General features: G+C 36.1%; 1 protein-coding gene across 3 annotated transcripts in view; it reads left to right on the forward strand.

The window, feature by feature from the left end:
• Nucleotides 1-19029, forward strand: part of DGKB (diacylglycerol kinase beta) — a 494094-nt gene that overhangs the window by 56736 nt on the left and 418329 nt on the right. Inside the window, exon 1 of one of the 3 annotated variants that reach the window (XM_087773980.1) lies at nt 11776-11835. The exons of the other annotated variants lie outside the window; for them this stretch is intronic. The gene's annotated coding sequence lies outside the window, so the exon portion shown is untranslated. Of the gene's footprint in view, nt 1-11775; nt 11836-19029 lie in introns of those variants that run through there. 3 annotated transcript variants of the gene reach the window in all.

Consider the following 19029-nt stretch of genomic DNA (forward strand, 5'->3'; position numbering starts at 1 on the left):
GGACTTTCAAGAGAAGAAACCAGCTAATCTCTGTTCCACAGACCTAGTGCTCCTTTTGAAGAGTATGGATCCTGGAAGACAAGGATATCTTTTTGTAGCTGAACAGAGCACATATGCCCCAGAGTAGGTGTAGGTTTTCATGTGCAGTTTTCTTACTGGCTACCTTTAAATCCCAGTTGGAGATCACTTATTCACAGATTCTAGGTGCCCAAGGTGGACATCTAGGGTTCCAGTTTAGCAACCAGTGGACTAAAAATATAAGCTCTTAAATGCTATAATAATATGTTCTTAATACTTTTATTGCTTCTCACCGCAATTTGCAGGAAGAAAGAACCTTCTCCCTCTATGCTTTTTTTTTCTTTCCCTCATAGCTCAGGCATGAGTAACATATAGACCATACTTTTTAATTCAAAATCTCCCATCTACTTATACATTAATAGTGGCAGAAGTACCACCGTAAAGGGTGTGTGGCAGGTGTTTATCTAGGGCTTTAGGAAGGTGATCCAAATGAGAACAGGTACAGACCTTTATTCCTGGTATAAACTTATACTTTCCTATATTTACCAATTTTAATTGTAATCTTCACTGATCTCTCACGCTGCCTGTGTGACTTTTCTGCTTTTCTACGGGGACACCTATAAATGCAGTACTAGATCCTTCTGGAGAGTTCAGCCCAGACCAAGATATTAGTCAAGCAGGCCAGCAGCTTCTCAGCCTTCCTAAGCTTATTAGATGGTTGAGGGAAGGCATACAGAATTTCCTCTGAAAATACTGAATATTGTGAAAACGTTCAGACAGCTGCATGCTGACTATTTTTTAAAATATATACAAATAATACTTCAGTCAGCATAGATTTACATGATGTTCTTTCCCATTGAATCTGATTTTTGTATTGTTGCTTTAGTAGTTATTCTTTTTATTCATAGGCAGCTAGTTGTATTATAGTCCCATGTGGGGCCATTTTCAGGGCACTAGCAAAATACAAATACTGTCAATTTTTGTTTGGATCTTTAAGTCTACCCTCTGCACTGCAGTGTTATGGTTTTCTGATGTGGAGCTAAGCCTATACAAAAAAAAATACCTGCCCCAGATAATGCTGTTTCACCATTTAAAAGAAACTTATTCAGAATTTATTCCATAACCTTCACAGAATTGTTATTTTTCAAAGCAAAAAAATAATTTTTGCCTGGTAAAACTATAGTCTTCAATATTATTTTTTTATTTAATATTAAATTTAAAGGCTAGAGGACCACATTCTGGGAAGTGCTGGATGTTCTGTTTTCATTTACTTCAGAGACAGATCAGTGATGCAGGATGACATGATGTGGATTAATCTCAGCTTGTTGAGAGCTATGAATATTCAGAGGAAGCCTAATGATAAGGAGAAAATAAAGCATGTGGCTCAGCACCTCTAATATGTTTTGGCACTGAAGCCTCAAATTAAAATGCGTGAAATGAGAGAAAACTATTCTTTGGAAAATTCTCCAGTTTTTTTTGTTACTGTATCTTCACTAATTGTTTTAGCTATTAATTTTTAATCTCAACTGACTACTGGTGCAATTAAGATCATAAAATAGCCACAACTGACAAACACCTATGTAGTACTTTTTAACCAAGTTGAGCAAGCAACCAGGATTCAGTTATGAATGGTAATATTGAGCACACAGTTGCAGGTGGGAGGGTGATTGTGTGGGGGGTTGGGGAGTTGGAACATAAAATTCACAGGGCTTGATTTCTCCAGCAAGTGCGCTAGATGAATATCTCTTCAGAATGTGGAAGAATAAAATATGGAATAACATGGGAACTAATATATGGAAATAATCCATTAACTTTAGAAATCTAAAATGCCATCCACACAACTACCTGGTTACTAATCTGACTTAACAGTAAAAGTTCAGGGAACAAACTTCCAAAGCAAGAAAAACTGAACAAATAAATATAATTTAGAAACTGAGGGATACATATTGCCTTTTGGCCAAAGCTAGGTATGCCTAAATCATCTTACAGGCTTCCCTGATCATTTGGACAAAGGAAGTGTTGCTTAACACTTAACTTAACACTGAACTTAACATCAGTCATTATTACAGCTGATCAAAGATTAAGCTGATTGAATTGCCCAGTTACCATGAACCTAAATTAGGAAAATAGATTCACCATGAGATAATGGAGAGAGGCTTTCAGATGGCAAAAACAGGTTGCCATCTCTTTCTGTTACTTAAAAAAAAACAAAAACAAATCAAACAAACAAACTACCCAAAACAACCTCTGGAAAATGATTTGGTGTGTCCAGAAGGGAAACAGGCTAAAGCCATGTAGTAGGTAACAGCAGTTATAAAGGGGTGCCTCAGCAAGTATCTCTCAGGGTCTCACTTTCCAAGCCTCTTCCTTGCTTGAGTCCAAATATGGAACTATATTCTGACAATGCAACAGAAGAGGAAATACTTGATGCTTTTTATGCCATAGCCTTGGACTGTGACATTCATGAAGGAAAGGCTCCTGTTCTAGATGTCCCTAACCTCATGGGGCTTGAATCTAGAGATCCTATTGCCCAAGAGCTGCCCTAACCACAAGGCAAGATTAGGTGAAGTTTTTCCTTTGCTCCTGTTGAAGCCAGGAGACAGTCCAGCAAGGGACACAAATTTATTTGGCTTAGTGGGAAAGCAAGCAAGCTCTTCTCTAATCCAATCTTCCTCACTGAACTACTGTTTCAGGCCAAAGGTTCTTGTGGTTTGTAATATTTGTGTGGGGTTTATTGATTGTTTTTTTTTTCCTCCCTCCCCCATCCTGACTCTAAAGCAAAATGTAAAAACATCTTGCACTGCAGCAAGACCAGAAATCAAAATTGCATTAGAAACAAACTTGTTTTGAGTATTCTTAGATATAGAGGCCCAGCTTCAACTGGAGGAAAAAAAAAAAAAAAGGTGTTGCTTTCATTCAAAATATTTCAAAGACCGGATAATAAGAAAGTCTGGGATGTGAGAAGTGTGTGTCTGCAAGTACAGCTTAGAATTCAAGACTATTTCTTGTGCAAGTCTTTAACCTCTAGCCCTGTGTATACAAAATATGTATTGAAACTCTGTTTGGTAATGTTCTAATGATGCAGGTCAGGATTTGTTCTCTTACAAATGCCAGGGGAAGAAAAAAGAATGTAGGTTGCTGTTATCAAATATTTACCACCAAATGTGTTCTATGTCTCAGAGGTGTGAGTGAGTCATGTTTGAGTCATCTGAATCAAAATTTAAGTGAATAAGGCTGGTTCTCCATTGGCCTCAGCTAGTGATGATGTAGAAGGGAATTCCATGTCTAAACTTCCTTTATGATTTTTCTCTTCGTAACATGACACCAGGATTACTTTTTTTTTTGTGAGTGGACTTGACAGTCAAAGAAAAATAGTTTGTCATTTATGAAATTGATGAGTGGTTTTATCTGTATTTGGATTTAAATAACATCTCTTATTTCTAACTACACTTAATTTTATTTCTGCCCTTCTAATTTCTTGAATATACAAATATTGCATGCCAAATCAGCTGGGAAATTTAACAGCAAGATGAAATCAGGAAAGTGGCTTCTCACATTCATGCTTATTTTGTCCAAGCTGTATGTGAATGATGCTGGAGAACTAGGTTTCACACTTCTTTTTATAGTTGCATATTGAATTAATTAATTACTTAATACAGTACCTACTGCTGTGCATATTAGTTCATTTTCCCTTTTGGAGTCATTCCCTTTACTGTTGCAGTGGAGCTTACTGGTGGTATATTCCTGGATGCTGGTACATTGATGAAAATGCTAGGGAGGGTGTACCTTTTCCTTTTGCAAGTTGAGATGCCAGTGGCTGTTCTGTCTGTTTGACAGGCAATGTAAATCATTAAAAGTGATGTGCTTAACTTTCATAGCTTTCACTTCACCCTTACTTCCTGCACAAATAACTTGACAGTAGCATCAGGACGGAGCCACTATACATCAAATAATCACATCTTATAATGGCAATAATAGTATTTATGCTCATCCATTAAGTGGTCTTACTGTCTCTATGTGCTTAGAAGAAAAGTAAACATTGTTTGAGTGCTACAATGTGTAGTTCGGGGCGGGGGGGGGAGGGAACAAACAAAAAAAAAACCCAAACAAAACCTAAATTAGTAAGAGTGTTTTCCTGTGGAACCATGGTGCTGAGCTTTTTATGTAGCAGGCGCTCTTACACCTTTGTTTTCAGAGGTACTATATTCAGTCCTTCAGAAATATTAGAAAAAAGAAAAAAAAAAAAACACAGAGTTGTTTCTTTAGTTAAGAAGCACATCACTATCTGCTGCCAACAATGGTCTGCTTCTAATGCTGCCAATGAGTATCTTCTCAAACAAATAATGCTCAACATGTTCTTACTAATGGGAAATTTCTTGGATGGGTGCCTACTGTGTTGAAAGGTCTGCAAGGTTTAAGATTGCTATAGAAGAAAAACACAATTCCCTCTAAAACTTACACTGTTACCAAAGTATATCACATCTCCTTTAATGTATTCCTTTTAACAAAATCTGAGTCTATCACAGACAGTTTTCACAAAAAGAAATTTTGCTTTTCATAGGGCATTAGCTATTTATTGAAGAGAATAGACGGAGTGATCCAGGAGATGATCTATGTAGAAGATTCCTGTTAGAAAGCTTTTCAACCCTAGTAGGCAGAGGCATTAAAAAAGGCAATTGAACCAAGATGAACTCTTAGTAATAGTAAGGTTATTCTCTTTGTTAAACCTTAATCAGTCTAATTATGTTTTCAAAATAATTTGCCAGGGATATAATAGACTTTTTATTACATAAGGCCTTTAAATCATGTTTAATCATGATTTAGGTATTGCAGCTCACAAGTTTTTCTCATAATACCAGGCAGCCTGAAGTGAAATAGTGGAGTTTGCTATATAAATTTTAAAGAAACCTAAAACATTCCAGTGCCAGAATGTGTGTCTGGAAAGCAGACAGACAGCACATTAAAGTGCATGTAATCTGAAGAGTTCTGAAAATCAAGTAACTTATCCTCCTTAGTTAGGATTTAAGGTTTTGCATGGCTCTGTATCCTTGTAGGGTTTGTTTCATCTAGCTTATATTCCTATAACAAATGAGAATGTCAGCGCCACATAGAATGTTTTCTATACAGAAAATGCCCTTGATGCAAGGAAGGAGATAGGACTTGGATTCTCTAAAGGCAGATAAAGCTGTGTATGGAACTGGAGACCTGACCTGGGTTGGACATGACATCGGATAATTCCATGGAATTCCCCAGGGTGACTTCAGTCTCTCACTGGTATCTCTAGCTCCAGTCTGGCATGCTTTTTTTTTTTTTTTTTTTTTTTTTTGGTCTGCCAAGAAAGACAACACAACACATTCTACCTATTTCTTCAAATCCTACCTGGGCATACCAGGTAGAACCATTAATATCTTTAGTATGCTCTTTCTAGAGATGCAGGCTTGTAGGCACTCTGCCTATGGTTGTTCCTCCATCAGTACTGGATAAACTGGGATAAATATAGTTCACAAAGAACAGATGCTATAGAGATTTGTCCATTTTGGGTAAAATAAGAGCAGTAGAGTCCACATGCACATGAAAAACTGAAGCTGAGCTTAACATGCCAAGCATTAGCCTAATATTACTAGTCAATTATATCTCAGCCAACAAATATGCACTTCAAATGAATGATGTATTGAGAAGGTCAGCCTCTGCACCCATTGAAAATTGTTGGACCAAAACGTACTCAGATGAACTTGTGAATTTCTAAAATCTTATTTCAAATGCCAGATACTTTAGGGGTTTGCTAATAAATTTGTGTATGTATGTATAGCATGTATAAAATGTTATACAAAATTCTATTTCCCTTGTTATGCTCTTTCTCTTTTCCATCCCCTTTTCTGTTTCTTTCCTTCTCCTTCATTGCTATAGCTCATTTAACTTTCTTCCCCTTTTGCTTCCTTCTTTACATTGCTTTTCCTTCTCTACATTGCTTTTCCTTCTCTTCCGTTACCTGAACCAGTATGAATATACAGAAATATTCAGTGTAAGTAACACTAATTACATGTTGCTAGACTCATAATATAGCCACAGATTTATTTTGTATTTCAGCACTGAGTATAAGTAATTTGTCAGTTACATAACACCCTAAACAGAAAACTATGCATTTAAAACTGATTCTCTGAAGAACCCAGTACCATATTGTTAAAAGTCTGAAACTCATATTGGGTTTGTACAGCAATATGTTCAGACGTCTGCACAGGCAAATGCTTCATAAACTCTAAAGTACTAAAAAAAATATAATACCATGAGTCACACCTAGTCAGATAAATAAGGGGCCGATCATGAAAACATGAGGAAAACAAGACATACACAGAAATAGAATTTCAGGGTGAAAGTTATAGTATGCATTTGAATCACTTATATGGCAAATTTAATGAGATTAAAATTTAATCCATATTCTACTTGGAAGTGCAGCATTATTGATATACATGAAGACTGAGTCAGTTAAAGATGTTTTGCAAAAAGCACCAAACAAAAATTGGTGTTAGAGAATTAGGAATCAGCCTAAATGAAACAACAGTGATATATTTTCTAGTCCAATTTTTAATTCTTTTTGAAACAACACTTTTAGGAATTTAGAATCTGACCAAACTGTAGTAAAGGTATATTGAAAGTGTTGGAATGCATGAGACAGAGGCAACACTTTGTTTACCAGTCCAGGGACGTTTTTTGGACTACTGAAGTCATTTGAAGTACATTCAAATCTTCAAATGAAAACTGTTACAAAAGTAGAATGCTATTTTATTTATTAAATAACGTGGCTTAACTGAATTTCTGAACTTTCCTGGGAGATCATTTGTCTTACATATTTTGGTTTAGATTGTAAGGCCAGATCCAACAAGGACATAAGAAAGAATATCTCTGTGAGAAATAGCAACATTGAGGTTTTTATGCCTAAATGGAGCGCTCCATTTCATTAGTAAAATAAAAAGGTTCACTTAATATTGTCTTTTCAATAACTTCAAAAGAGTACCAAATGTTTTTCTTCCCCTTAAGTTTTCTAAACTGAAGAAAATAATTCTGAATTGCAGTTTACTGGCTACTGGTTTTCTTTGCTTAACTCTTCTTTTTATCTTCCTATTTCTATTCACCAAAGTCCTTGCATTCATCTTTCTCTTTCCTCTGGAGTGATTCTTACTCTGAAATTCGACTTCAAAGAGCTGAATAAGAAAGGATGAAATATTTGCATTGAGACAACAATATTTGTCAGAAAGCCCGAGACACGCTAAAGCGCCCTTCTCTGTGACAGAAGCATTTTTCAGTGCTGGGTGACGCAGCACAGAGACATCAACAGGAGTTCTGCTGGCAGCGCAATGAATTAAGCATGGTTTCATAAAAACCTGTCTCCTGGTTGAATTCTCTCACACTTAATACAGTGAAAACTATCATTAAAGGGTGTCTGTCTCTCTTCCTCCCCCCCCCCCATGTATTCATACTCTTTCTGTCTTTCTGTATTCTAATGAGAATTGGGCTCACTGGGAGGCATTAGTGAGTTTTTCCTCTAACCAACCATGTATTTCACAAACTTTTTGAGAATATAATACTATTAGGGTTTGTAATTCTTTGAAAAATTGGTGGAAATCAAACCATATATTCAGTTGGGGGTCAAGGAAAAATCTATGTATATTTATGCATTACAGTACAAACCTCACTTTCTTAGGAAACCAGGCTAAAAAGTGTTTCTGTTAGCACATTACGATGCTAAAATTTGTGCATTATAGAGGTCAGGCAACAGTACATTGCTAACAGCAAGCTGTGGACTGAACTGTAGGCAAAAGGAATGCAGTGAATACGGAGAACAGCTTTAATAAAAGATCCTCAGCTACATTCTTCTGCCTGCAGGCAACTACAACCATTCTTCCTCTATTGAGAAATTGTCTGACAAGTCTAAGATATAAAGTGATTCTACTTTGAGGTTAGTGTCGTAATCCTCAGGTCCAGTGCAGTGTCCAGCTGAGGGGTGTTCTCCATTCTATAATACCCCTCTCTATTTTACCAGCACTTTTTTGGAATTAACTTTCTGAAAATAAAGATATTTCACTGCTATTGACAGCATTGGGGGGGGCTGGGAGGGAAATAAAAGCATTTAGCATGCAAGCAGCATTACACCGACAGAGCACAAAGGAAAGCTTCAATCCCCCCAGCTTTGTCTCTATAGCTGTTCACAAGCTTTTAACACTTCAACCAGATGAACAATGTGCAGCCTTGCTGAGCGTATACATAGGAGCAGCTCCTTGACTAAGCTCATTGGAGGCAGAAAGATGGCAGGAACTCTTTGCTCTAATTTCTCTTAAGGCTTTGGAATCTACGTAACCACAGTTAAGGAATGGCTTCTCATCGTTTTCAAATAAAACAGGAATTGCCTTCAATATCTTATGACCAGAAACAGGGTATCGATGATTTTAGATAGGAAGCCGAGAAAGTGCCTGGCAACTCTTCAGTGGGTGACCTGGGCTTTAAACCAGTACACTGTCAATGTTTCAGAAGCGCAGGCGAACAAACATAATAAGTATTTTGGACACATCTTTAATAGGATGCTGGAGCTGGAGAAATCTAGTTACTACAGTCAGACAAGGGCAGAGAGACTGATGAAAACAAAGTGCATGATGACAGTGGAGAACAGGCATGAAGGGAAAAAGCTGACAAAACATTTGTAAATTGTGCTGAAGCTGAGGAAAAAAGGACAGGAAGGGAGCATAAACCAGGCCTGTTTTGTTTCCTGTGTCATTTTAATAAGCTCTCAGATCCTAGAACTTGTGAATAAAAGGGCTGAAAATGAGGTTTGCTATATGACAGTTTTCAGAATTGCTATAACTGGCTTGAATAATGTAGTTACCTCTTTTTTTTATTTGTGTAGATGAACAACATATTTTGAAGTGAAAGCAATAATTTCTATAATATGAGTTTTAATACCTCTGTGCTTCATTTGCTGAGGAAAAAGAAAGATGAGCTGGTGGTAGGACCTAGTCCGGGCTTTAAGAAGCAAAGGTTTTGTGTTTTATTCTCTGTGGAACTGTGGGTAAGTCATTAACAGGTCCACAAAGCAACATAGGTGTTTAAAGCCTACAGGAGTAATAGCTAATTTGACGCCAAGGGTCTTTATCTAGACTAAGATACCACTGAATTGATTATTGTAATTACAATTTATAACACATATACATCACAACGGAAGAAATCAAAAATCAGTGTCATTCACAGTTGAAGATTTTTTTGTACTCAAAATAGAAGCCATTTAACTTCATACTCTCTGACTTTAAAGCTTTGTTTATGTAGGTAATTTTTTTGTCTTCATGTGAATTTCTTTGGCGGTATTCATATTCTACAAGTTGATAGTTTTTTAGATATTTGGGTATGTAGCTAGACCTTAGTATTTCAATTCCTAGCTGAGAGAACTTTCAGTATGTTTAGGTTTTTATACACTGTTTCTTGCCGCAATTTTTGAGTGCTGTATAAAATATTATGAATTATATAAAGTCTTGTGAGCTTTCTTTTTCCATTCATCTCTTCTGTGTTCCTGCTTTCTACATTTCTAAGAGATGTCTTCTATTGTTAACACAATTATACAGCTTTGAATGTAGTATTTGTTCAATAGAACATACAGAAATTATTGTTTTTGAAAAAAATCTAGTATGTATTTTTGAAGAATATCAGAATCACACTAACTCCTGTTAACTTCAGCTTTATATTCCAATATGGCACCAAAAATAACCAAGGACTTATACCTGTTTTCAGCCTCTAGACGATTCATTTCCCACGATGGAAATGTTGAGCTGGCGTTGCTCATTTTTTGTTCTTGCCTGGGAATTCCAGCATAAGGGAACTTAGTAGGAATTCAGTTGAATCAAGTGCCTCATCTAGTTAGTGGATCTGGGCTAAGAGTACAGTTAGTAAAACTGGTTACCTACAAAGGTGATCTTACAACAAATAAATAAAAATTTGAAGACCTCGCTGTATGTTTACAACATAAGAAGGAATAAAAGAAGGGCAGCGGTTTTTTGTAATGTGCCTAAGGTAGCAACGCCCCCCCCATCCCCCCATTACATTAGCCAGATTAGCTATTTCTGTTTTCATGCTAGTATGCTAAGTGTACTAGTTCAATAGTTCAGAATACCCCTGAGCTGCGGATATGCTGGAGCTATCCTAACATCTGCAAGGGGAAAGCAGGGGCAAGTACTTCCTTTTGGGAGTTTACCAGTTCACATATACTTTCATTTTTTTCCAAAACAACACGTGTTGATAATTTTAATTAATATATATATTAGAAAAAATCTTTTTTCCAGTTCAGTTTCTCTCAAAGGCTGTGACAGAACACAGCTATTACTAAAACTCCAAGAATGCTTTCTACATTTATTCTTAAGAAGAATTCCTCCAATATTAATAGCTTTGTATTTTCCTTTAAATACAATTATGAGTTTATACTGTAACCTAAGCTTGTAAGAAGTGGACTCCTTTTAACTGAATGTGGCAGCGCTTATAATTCCTGCATGGGAAAATGGATTTGCCTAGAGGCTTTTATAAGAAGGAAGGGAAAAAAGCTAACAGTAGCTGAACAAGACTAGAAAGAGTTTCTGGAATAGAAGACTAACAGGATTCAGCCTGTACTGGACATCCCCTAGAGACTCATGGCAGATAAAGAGAAGACAACCAAAAGAGTATTTTGCATTTCTAGGGAAGATGATAGACATTTCTATTTAAATAGAAAATGAAAAATGTTGCAACGCCTTTTTCTAGCTGGCCTTGAAACTAAAGATTTTGATATTTCCAGTTCCGCTAAATGTGCAGTCCTAGGGAGTTTTACAGATTTGCAATATCATGATATCAGAAAGACACAACAAGTCTTTCATAGACAATACTCATAGACATGCCACTTGTGTGTAATTTATGCTTTGAATAACTCAGCAGTAGTGTTATGTCAGAAGGAATATAATTTACATATTTCCTGAGTAGTTTCAAGTTTAAGCTTATAGCTCTGTGTGAGAGGATAGTCAGCAGTCTTTCAAGAAAGTAGAAAATTATGTCCATGCAATACTAATATCTCCCAGCTCTGCCATACATGAATTTGCCAGCCCAAGCTTGCTTGCTTTGTGAGATTTGACAAGACCACGACATACTGTGGTTTGGTTACAGGCTGTGACTGCATCACAAGATGCACGAAGAAACATGGTAAGTAGCAGAAAGTTCAAGTAGCCCTGATGTATTACCACTCTTTCAGCAGGCAAGACATAGCATAGACATAACCTTTCCAACTAGTTGTGTGAAGCACATACAGTCTGAGCAACTTCTGTGGGATATAAATTAGGAAAGCCTCAGGAAAAAAACAATTCCTTCCTAATCTCTAAGGGAATTAATATTCTGCAGTAGACTAGCCAAATAATAATCATATAAACTACTTCATTAGGAAGAGTTTTGGTTTAACTGCTTTCTCATTTACAATTAGAGGTGTTAATTCAATGGCTAAAGGTCAGGAATTACTCATTGCTATCACTGTGTCTCAGAAGCATATCCAGGAAATGGTCATCAGCTTAAATCAGAGGTGTTAATATGCAATTAAAGGTCACAATAGCTTTTGCTGCATTAAATTAGCTGTGCCCCAGATGAACTTTTTCTGAAGAGATGGCTGCTTAGTTGAGCTGAATATACCTTCACAGGAACATCCCAGTTAAGCATCTGTTTTTTAGAGGAGCCAAAGACTGTGGTGAGACAGTTTTTGTACCAGCTTGGGATAGTTTAAAGTGCTTCTCCCACTTCTGGATAAAGGTGAATTGAAAAAGAAGAAAAGTGAGTGAATTCACTTTCATGGTGCTTAATGCTGAGCAGTTGAAAGAAGGTAAACTTTATATAGATCAGAATTAGAAGTAAGTAAACAAAGGTAAGCATGCTTACCTTAAGCTGTAGCTTGTAGGTCTACTTCCAGAGTGTTTCACGTTGATGTATTGTAAATTACTTTCTTGTTTTTTCAGACTCTCTGTTTTACCTAGTCAATACCACAGCTGTTGAAAATATGCAGAATTACCTTATCAGTTGTTTCCTATACTGTGTCTGGGCAGACACATATGCATTTGGAGTTGTCTTAAGCTGATTACATTCTTTTAGACCAGCTTCTTCAATTTTTGTGACTCCTTTTTTGAAGTCTTAAAATCGTTCTGTGGCAAGTCTTAAGCCTCTCTTAGCATGGTGTTGTCTGCAAATTCAAGAAAAGTGATTTTTCTATTCTATTAACCAGGCCATTGGGTGATGCTGAAATTCTTGTAACTATTGAGTATTGTCAGTAAAAATAACGAGCAGAATGAAAGCCAGGACATTTCTGTAAGAAATTTGATTCAACAAAGCTTTCCAGCTTAAAAATGAACCTGATAACTACCAAGATTAGTTTCTCAACCAGTTTTGAAGTATGATCCATTAAATTCATCCAGACTAGACTAGACTGCATGTTGTTAAATACATAGATACATCTTCACAACAGAGATTACAATCAATTCAAATACAGCGGTGGGGAGGGAAAGCTCTTGGGAATCTCAATGATTAAACACAGCTTAGTAAATAGTCCACTAATTGAGCTGCAGTAATCTGCTATGTGTATAGGTTATGAGCCTGTCATCTCATTCTGTAAATGAGTCATTTTACTTTGGAGTTGGCAAAGGCAGGGCAGCACATGTAACAAGTCAGAAATTGCATTTCTGAACCTTCAGATCTACTATGATTTTTTTTTGAATACTGCTAGGTTCAGCCCTATTTAACTTTGCTTTTATCTTCTAGTTATCAAATATGGTTGAAAACCATCTGTAAGTTCACTCTCTTTAAAGGATACCTGCATGACTGAAACCTTTGTGTTACTGTTGCAGCTGCTTATAAACCATGTGTTTGACTTACATAGGTATAGTGAAAACAGTATTTTTACTCCTCAATACTTAGGTGTGCTAGCATCACAATCTCAACATGAAAAAGCATGCTCACATCAGAAATATTACCGAGATACTGAGAACAGTCTTCAAGGCAGAACTCAATTGCATTTTTCCTCCTCAAAATACTCTTCCTTCCACATTTTACTTCTGCATATAAAAAGGTCATAAATTATTATACTTTGTTCCATGCTTAACAAAGTACACAAAGATGCTAAAAGTTACTGACGTTTATTAAACTTTCCAAGATCTGAGGATAATTACCTCCTAGTAGAACAGAGTTAGACTGTTCTGGCCACCTGCTGCTTTCCACCAGCATTCTTCAGCACTCACTAGATGGCTGTGTATCCTTATGTATGCTTATTTGTAAAGTCTAGAAGAGTGGTAGTAATCCCTACACCACCTGAGGATTTTTCTGAGTAGTGTGCATTCCAGTATACGGCTTGTTTACCTCTCTATCTAGGTCATCTTGCTTTAACCTTGACCAAAGTGACCCTTGAGTTAAACTAGATTCTTCTGCTATGAAAACATGCCAATCTCTGTACTAAGCTTTATGATGCTTCCTCTACCAACCTCAAATATCCTCCATCAAACATGATTGAGTACACTGGTTTCTCAGCAAGAGTATTCTCTTTGCATATCCGTTGTTTGGTAGAGAAAAATAGCTAATTATAGCTCTTTGTTCTCTAATAACTCTAGTGTGGTGGTTTTATCAGCACAGTTATGAGGAGGAATACAATGAGGCAGTCTTCAAACCTATAACCTCTCGGAAGCAAATGGATAATGAGTTCATAAGTTGCATACTGAAAGAGTCCTTAGGTAAACACATAAGTCTGGATCATGCTTTCGTTGAGTTAGACAGTGCAACCTAATACAGTTTGGAACCATGCCTGTTAACTGAGAAGCTATAGTAGCTGAAGACTTGTCACACTTCATCAAACCAAAGATAAATGCATTTCATTATTGACAGTACTGAATACTTAAAGAGAAACTGCAGGATGCTCCAAAATAGAAAATTACTTCAGGTAATTAACAGGTGAAAAAAGACACTTCTGATTCCTTCTGAATTTTTATTTTAGCTAGTGAAATATGCTTGCTCTTACTGTATATATCAATCTTTTTATCTTTTTTTCTCCTCTCATAAGGTGTTCCCAGAAGTCACGTATTGTAGCAACGTATTCCACTTCTGAATTTAGGTGGGGGGAATTAACATTTGTCCTTTTTGTTTCTTTTAAGAATCTACTCCTATTTTATTGAAAGCTGTCTTTTACTGTTGCATTCTTTTTGTACAATTTTATTTCACTTTATCTTCTGTTCTGTTATTCATTATCTTTCTAAAATAAACAGTCCAAATATATTTAGTCCTCTCCTGATGTGAAAGGATTTTTTTTCTGCTTTTAATAAATAGCTGTAGTCTATCTGGAATAATTTTTTGTATGATGTTTGTTGAAAGTTAAGTCATACAAACACATTATACAGGGTGATTGAGTATTATATCATTGACTAACATCATATTAATCTCAGTTTTATTTCATATTCCTTATTTGAGATTGTAATATCTAGCTTGTTTTCATGCTTACAGTACGGTATTAAGTTGAGTTTGAGGTCTAAATATCTCCATCACTCACAGTTGTGTAGTTTTTTAAGATATTCAGCCTCAGTCCAGTGCACTTGACTTTGAATACACTGCCCCAAATGCTATCTGCCACCATTCTGCCTAATTACCTAGGTAAGCTGAGGCTCTCTACAGATCCTTGATTAGTTTTTTGTTTTAATTGTCTCTTTGATTTTCTGTTGGCTTAAGTAATGGTATAGTGATTAGATGAATTTCCAACTGTGCGTATTTTTCTGCAGAAACACAAAGTTCATCTTAAAATTAAGTTCGGTTTGGGTTAGCAGATGACAAAAAAAACTTGAAAATACTTTTTATTTCCTCTTGTGCAGATACCTCAAAAGCATAGGTTATATTCTATTTCAATAAACGGTCTAGTATGGGGAGGAAAGATAATTTTGGAGAGAATTGTAGCTTGATAAATTTAATCCAAAAGTAACTGTTTGGCAAACTTATTGCTTTTGCTTATTTTTTTTTAATTTGAGAGGTCTGTTTGCAGAACTAAGGGTCATAGTAGGCATGAAAGAGACATAAGCCAGGCTTTTATACAAAAATGAGAGGTCTATATTTCCATAGTGTAAACTAAATCAAGCTGCACAACTACAGGTATTGAGATGAGAAAGTATCACTAAAGAGAACCCCATGATTCTGGAGTGAGGAGGCTTTCCCAGTAGAGAGAGATCCATTTTACAGAGTTCACCTTCCTTCTGTTTTAAGTCGAATTAAGATACCTTTACTTTGTCTATCTCCACCTTTTGTTCCTTTTTTTTTTTTTTTTTTTTTTTTTTGTCTTAGCACTTCAAAATGAAGAGTCAGAATCGGAAGTTACAAACCATCTCCTCCATAAAGACAAGCATAAAGACAGCAGTTACAAACTGAATTGGGAAGTATTTCACAAAAAATTAATTGGTCAGTATTGCCCTTGGTATCGGGGTCTTCCTCCTTCCAGCTGATATTGTCCTGAGCTGTTGCAAAGTGGTACCACTACTCTCACAGAATACCTTTTCAATTTTCATCTGTAATGAGTCAGCTCTACTCTCTGAGTGAGAAACTGTATTTTCTCCTCCTTACCTTGCTGGTCAGGTGGCTGAGGTTTGAGATTTTTTTTTTTTTTTTTTTTTGGCAGCAGAGGGTAAGCAATTTAAAAGACTAGAATAGGTATATGCAAAAAAATCATGCACTCTGCATGCACCTGCACATGCAGGTTTGCAGTAAATGGCTTACCTCACTGAAAGCCAAAAAAACTTGACATTTAGTAGATTATAAGAAGCTAATGTGCAGATTTGTAATATTATCAAAATCTAAGCTGTAGACTGCACACTCTTGGAAAATGTTTTAGAATTAATAATTTGGTTTCTCTTCTTGACTGCAGTATAGAAAAGGTGTGGCGACATGTGTGTTTATCTTGATAAATCATCAAAAATGCTTAAAACTTCTGATTAATTAGAAGAGCACAAAAACCTGTATCCTTGAGACAAATATGACACCTTAGCTGTTGTAAAAACATTAATATAAGAATACAGGAGGTGCCCTGATAACTCACTGATATTTAGAGCCCAGACTTTTGTTTCTGATTGCAGCAGTGGGTGGGATTACTTGTGAAGAGCACCCAAGGTGAGCCACTTTCACCAGTCCATTTATATTCTACTTCCCCAGCTTCCATATTATCAGAAATATTGTTTCTGTCTGTGCTACTAGTAGGCTAAAAGAGAATAAAGACTAATTATCTTGTGAAATACATTGGGAGGAAGAGAGAAATCAAGGCCATTTCTTTTCTTATGTACATGAACAAAACCAGCACTGAGAATGGAAGCCTTAAGGTGATTAAAAATAATTAAAATCCAAATGTCAGGTTTGAGTTAATTAAAAATAAATAAATTTTTTAAAAATCTGCAGAAGTAGTACAGAAAACATGTCCTGAGATAGCTGAAGTCATAGAAGGTCATCAGAACATTCAAAAGAGGTAGACTTTTTAAATTCAGTTGCACTTGTGTTAGCGCATGCATTGCAATATGATTGTTGGCTGGAGTTGGAGGTGAAGCTGTCGTGTGTGACACACTAGAGTATAATTGAAAGGATGGAGTGATAGGTTGGAATCGGTGCTTACAGCAGGAAAAGCAATCATCAGCGTGATTTGTACATGTATTAATACTTCAAGCTTTAACAAAACATAGGGGAACACCGCAGACTTTCTCGAGTATGCTGCATACAAGTTTTCAGTAGGAAATATGCGCTTGACTGTCAGTCTGAATGCTAGCAGATCAGACTGAACAAAAGGATCCTGATTTTCAGTCCTCTGTGTAGAAGACGATGCTTCAGGATGATATCTTGTCTTATACTGCCTCTCAGTCATGTCTCTTCCAGTTTCTCAAGCTCCGTCCACACAGCATGTTTTGTCAGCACGAGCTGTTGTCGGGATCATCTTTGCAGTCTGAGATACCTGTCCTGAACTCTTATGTTGCCTTATACGCAGAGTTCTTGGCAGTGTATCCATTGATCTGTCACGGGAGGCAACCAAGCTGACAGAGCCATCATGGTAAAGAACTGGTGCTGGACTCTGAAGTAGTCTGTCTTTGTGTACTTGAGTATTAGTTACTCGGATCTTTCATTTGATCTAGAAATGGTAGAGATTGTGAGCGCTAAAGATAGTATAGCACTAAAAACAATCCAAAAGTACTAGGACTGCAAGGAATCAAAGTGTTTGTCAATGATATTTTATTGCATCTCAGCAACAAAAGCTTGACGATCTTAGTTATGTAACATCCAGATTATCATTTAAACTGAATCACAACTAAAAATTTGTTAGTTTAGAATAAATTACTTCAGATATGGGAATTGAATTAAACTCAAACACCGGAAAGAGTCTGCTAAACCTGTTACTAAGCAGCAACATCAGTAATGGAAATACTTAAGTGGATACATAAGAGCATTTAGTCATTTTAAGAGACCTGGAATAGTCTGCTTTAAACCTATAGTTACTGGAAGCAGCTGGTGATATCTTGGTGTAAGAATCCCATGGACTCATCCCCTTCCTTACATGTTTTTCTATGTAATGTTTACATTCTGTGTAGTTATAACTCTAGTCTAACATCTGACTAGAGAATTCCCTATTACCATCTACAAAACAAAATATATAGGAGAAATATTGCATTCAAGTACGAGTTAATTGGTTGGTGTCAGAGACTTCTGGAAGGTAACTTAGGGATTTGAAGACACCTGTGTATCTTCACTGCTTCTTTTCACTGAGCTTCAGGAAGAGATGATGTGTTTTGGGAGGGAAAAATAATTAAAAATAAATTAAAAACTACATGTAAGTCAGCCATATTTATCATACAGTGTTGTGGATAGAAATGCACTGCAAGAAACAGTCTAAAACAGGTTATGCACCTAACATATAAAAATAGTAGTGCATTAGCTGTGAAGTTTAAAGAGCTATATTCATCCTGTAAGTATTGTTTATTATAGTATGGTATCTGAAGCAACTGCTGAGAGACACTGTTCAGCACCCATATCAACAATATCCATGCAGCTTGCCATATGTGAACTATTTTGCCATGGGTTAGTAAGGTGTTTCTCTAAAATAAATTAATTCTGGCTGTTCTGTATATGCCCTGACTGTTGAATTAAAGCACCGTACAGTAGGCAATTTCTTTCTTTATGGAAATGTTTTGCAGTGAGCAAGAAGACAAGAGCAATTTCACCTTTTAAAAATGAAACTCTGGCCTCTGATAGCTATTATAAACTCCAAGCAGATAGCTTCTCTTCTTCAGTACACTACCCGCAGTGAAGCATAGTGGGTTTATAATTGCAGTGCAAAATCATTTTTTTTAAAATTTGTTATATTCAGGGTCTATGGATTCAGATTGGTGCACAGTATCAGCTTCCAATATTAGATGACTATAAATTCATAGGCATTCTTAGAGACCAGTGATGTTCAATGATACCTTATCAGATCAGTGGGGAAATTCTGATGAAACAGAATTGATTTCTACTGTCATTTGTTCATTTGTTTTCCTCTACCATTTCTTCCTGCCCTCTGAGATTTCTTACTGTAACTGTTTTGATTAATTTATTTCAGACCTAACATTTGCAATAATATCAGTTCTTTGTAAGAAGTTTTATATGAAGTTTTATTATTAAACTATTTTATTATTAAACTAAAATTATGTATATTATCATCACACATTTATTTATTGCAAAACTACACAGAGTTAGTGATCCTCAAGGGGATTTTTTTTCGGAGATTAAAATTTTAGTGGTTTAGAATTAGAGGTCATAAACCTGGGATAAATATTTTTTTCTTTAACCCAAAAGATAATTAACAGTATCCCAAAACAGGACTAGTAGGAGGACTGCTTTATGATTTAATTGAGAATAGGAACTCTGTTCCATCACATTTGCTTTTATATTAAAACTTGACCATGATCTTCATTTACAGTAGTGATACCCAAACTAATCATA

This window comes from Nipponia nippon, unplaced genomic scaffold (assembly GCF_047370975.1).
Source record: "Nipponia nippon isolate SJK-2023a ecotype South Korea unplaced genomic scaffold, ASM4737097v1 scaffold_1, whole genome shotgun sequence".
NCBI lineage: Eukaryota > Metazoa > Chordata > Aves > Pelecaniformes > Threskiornithidae > Nipponia > Nipponia nippon.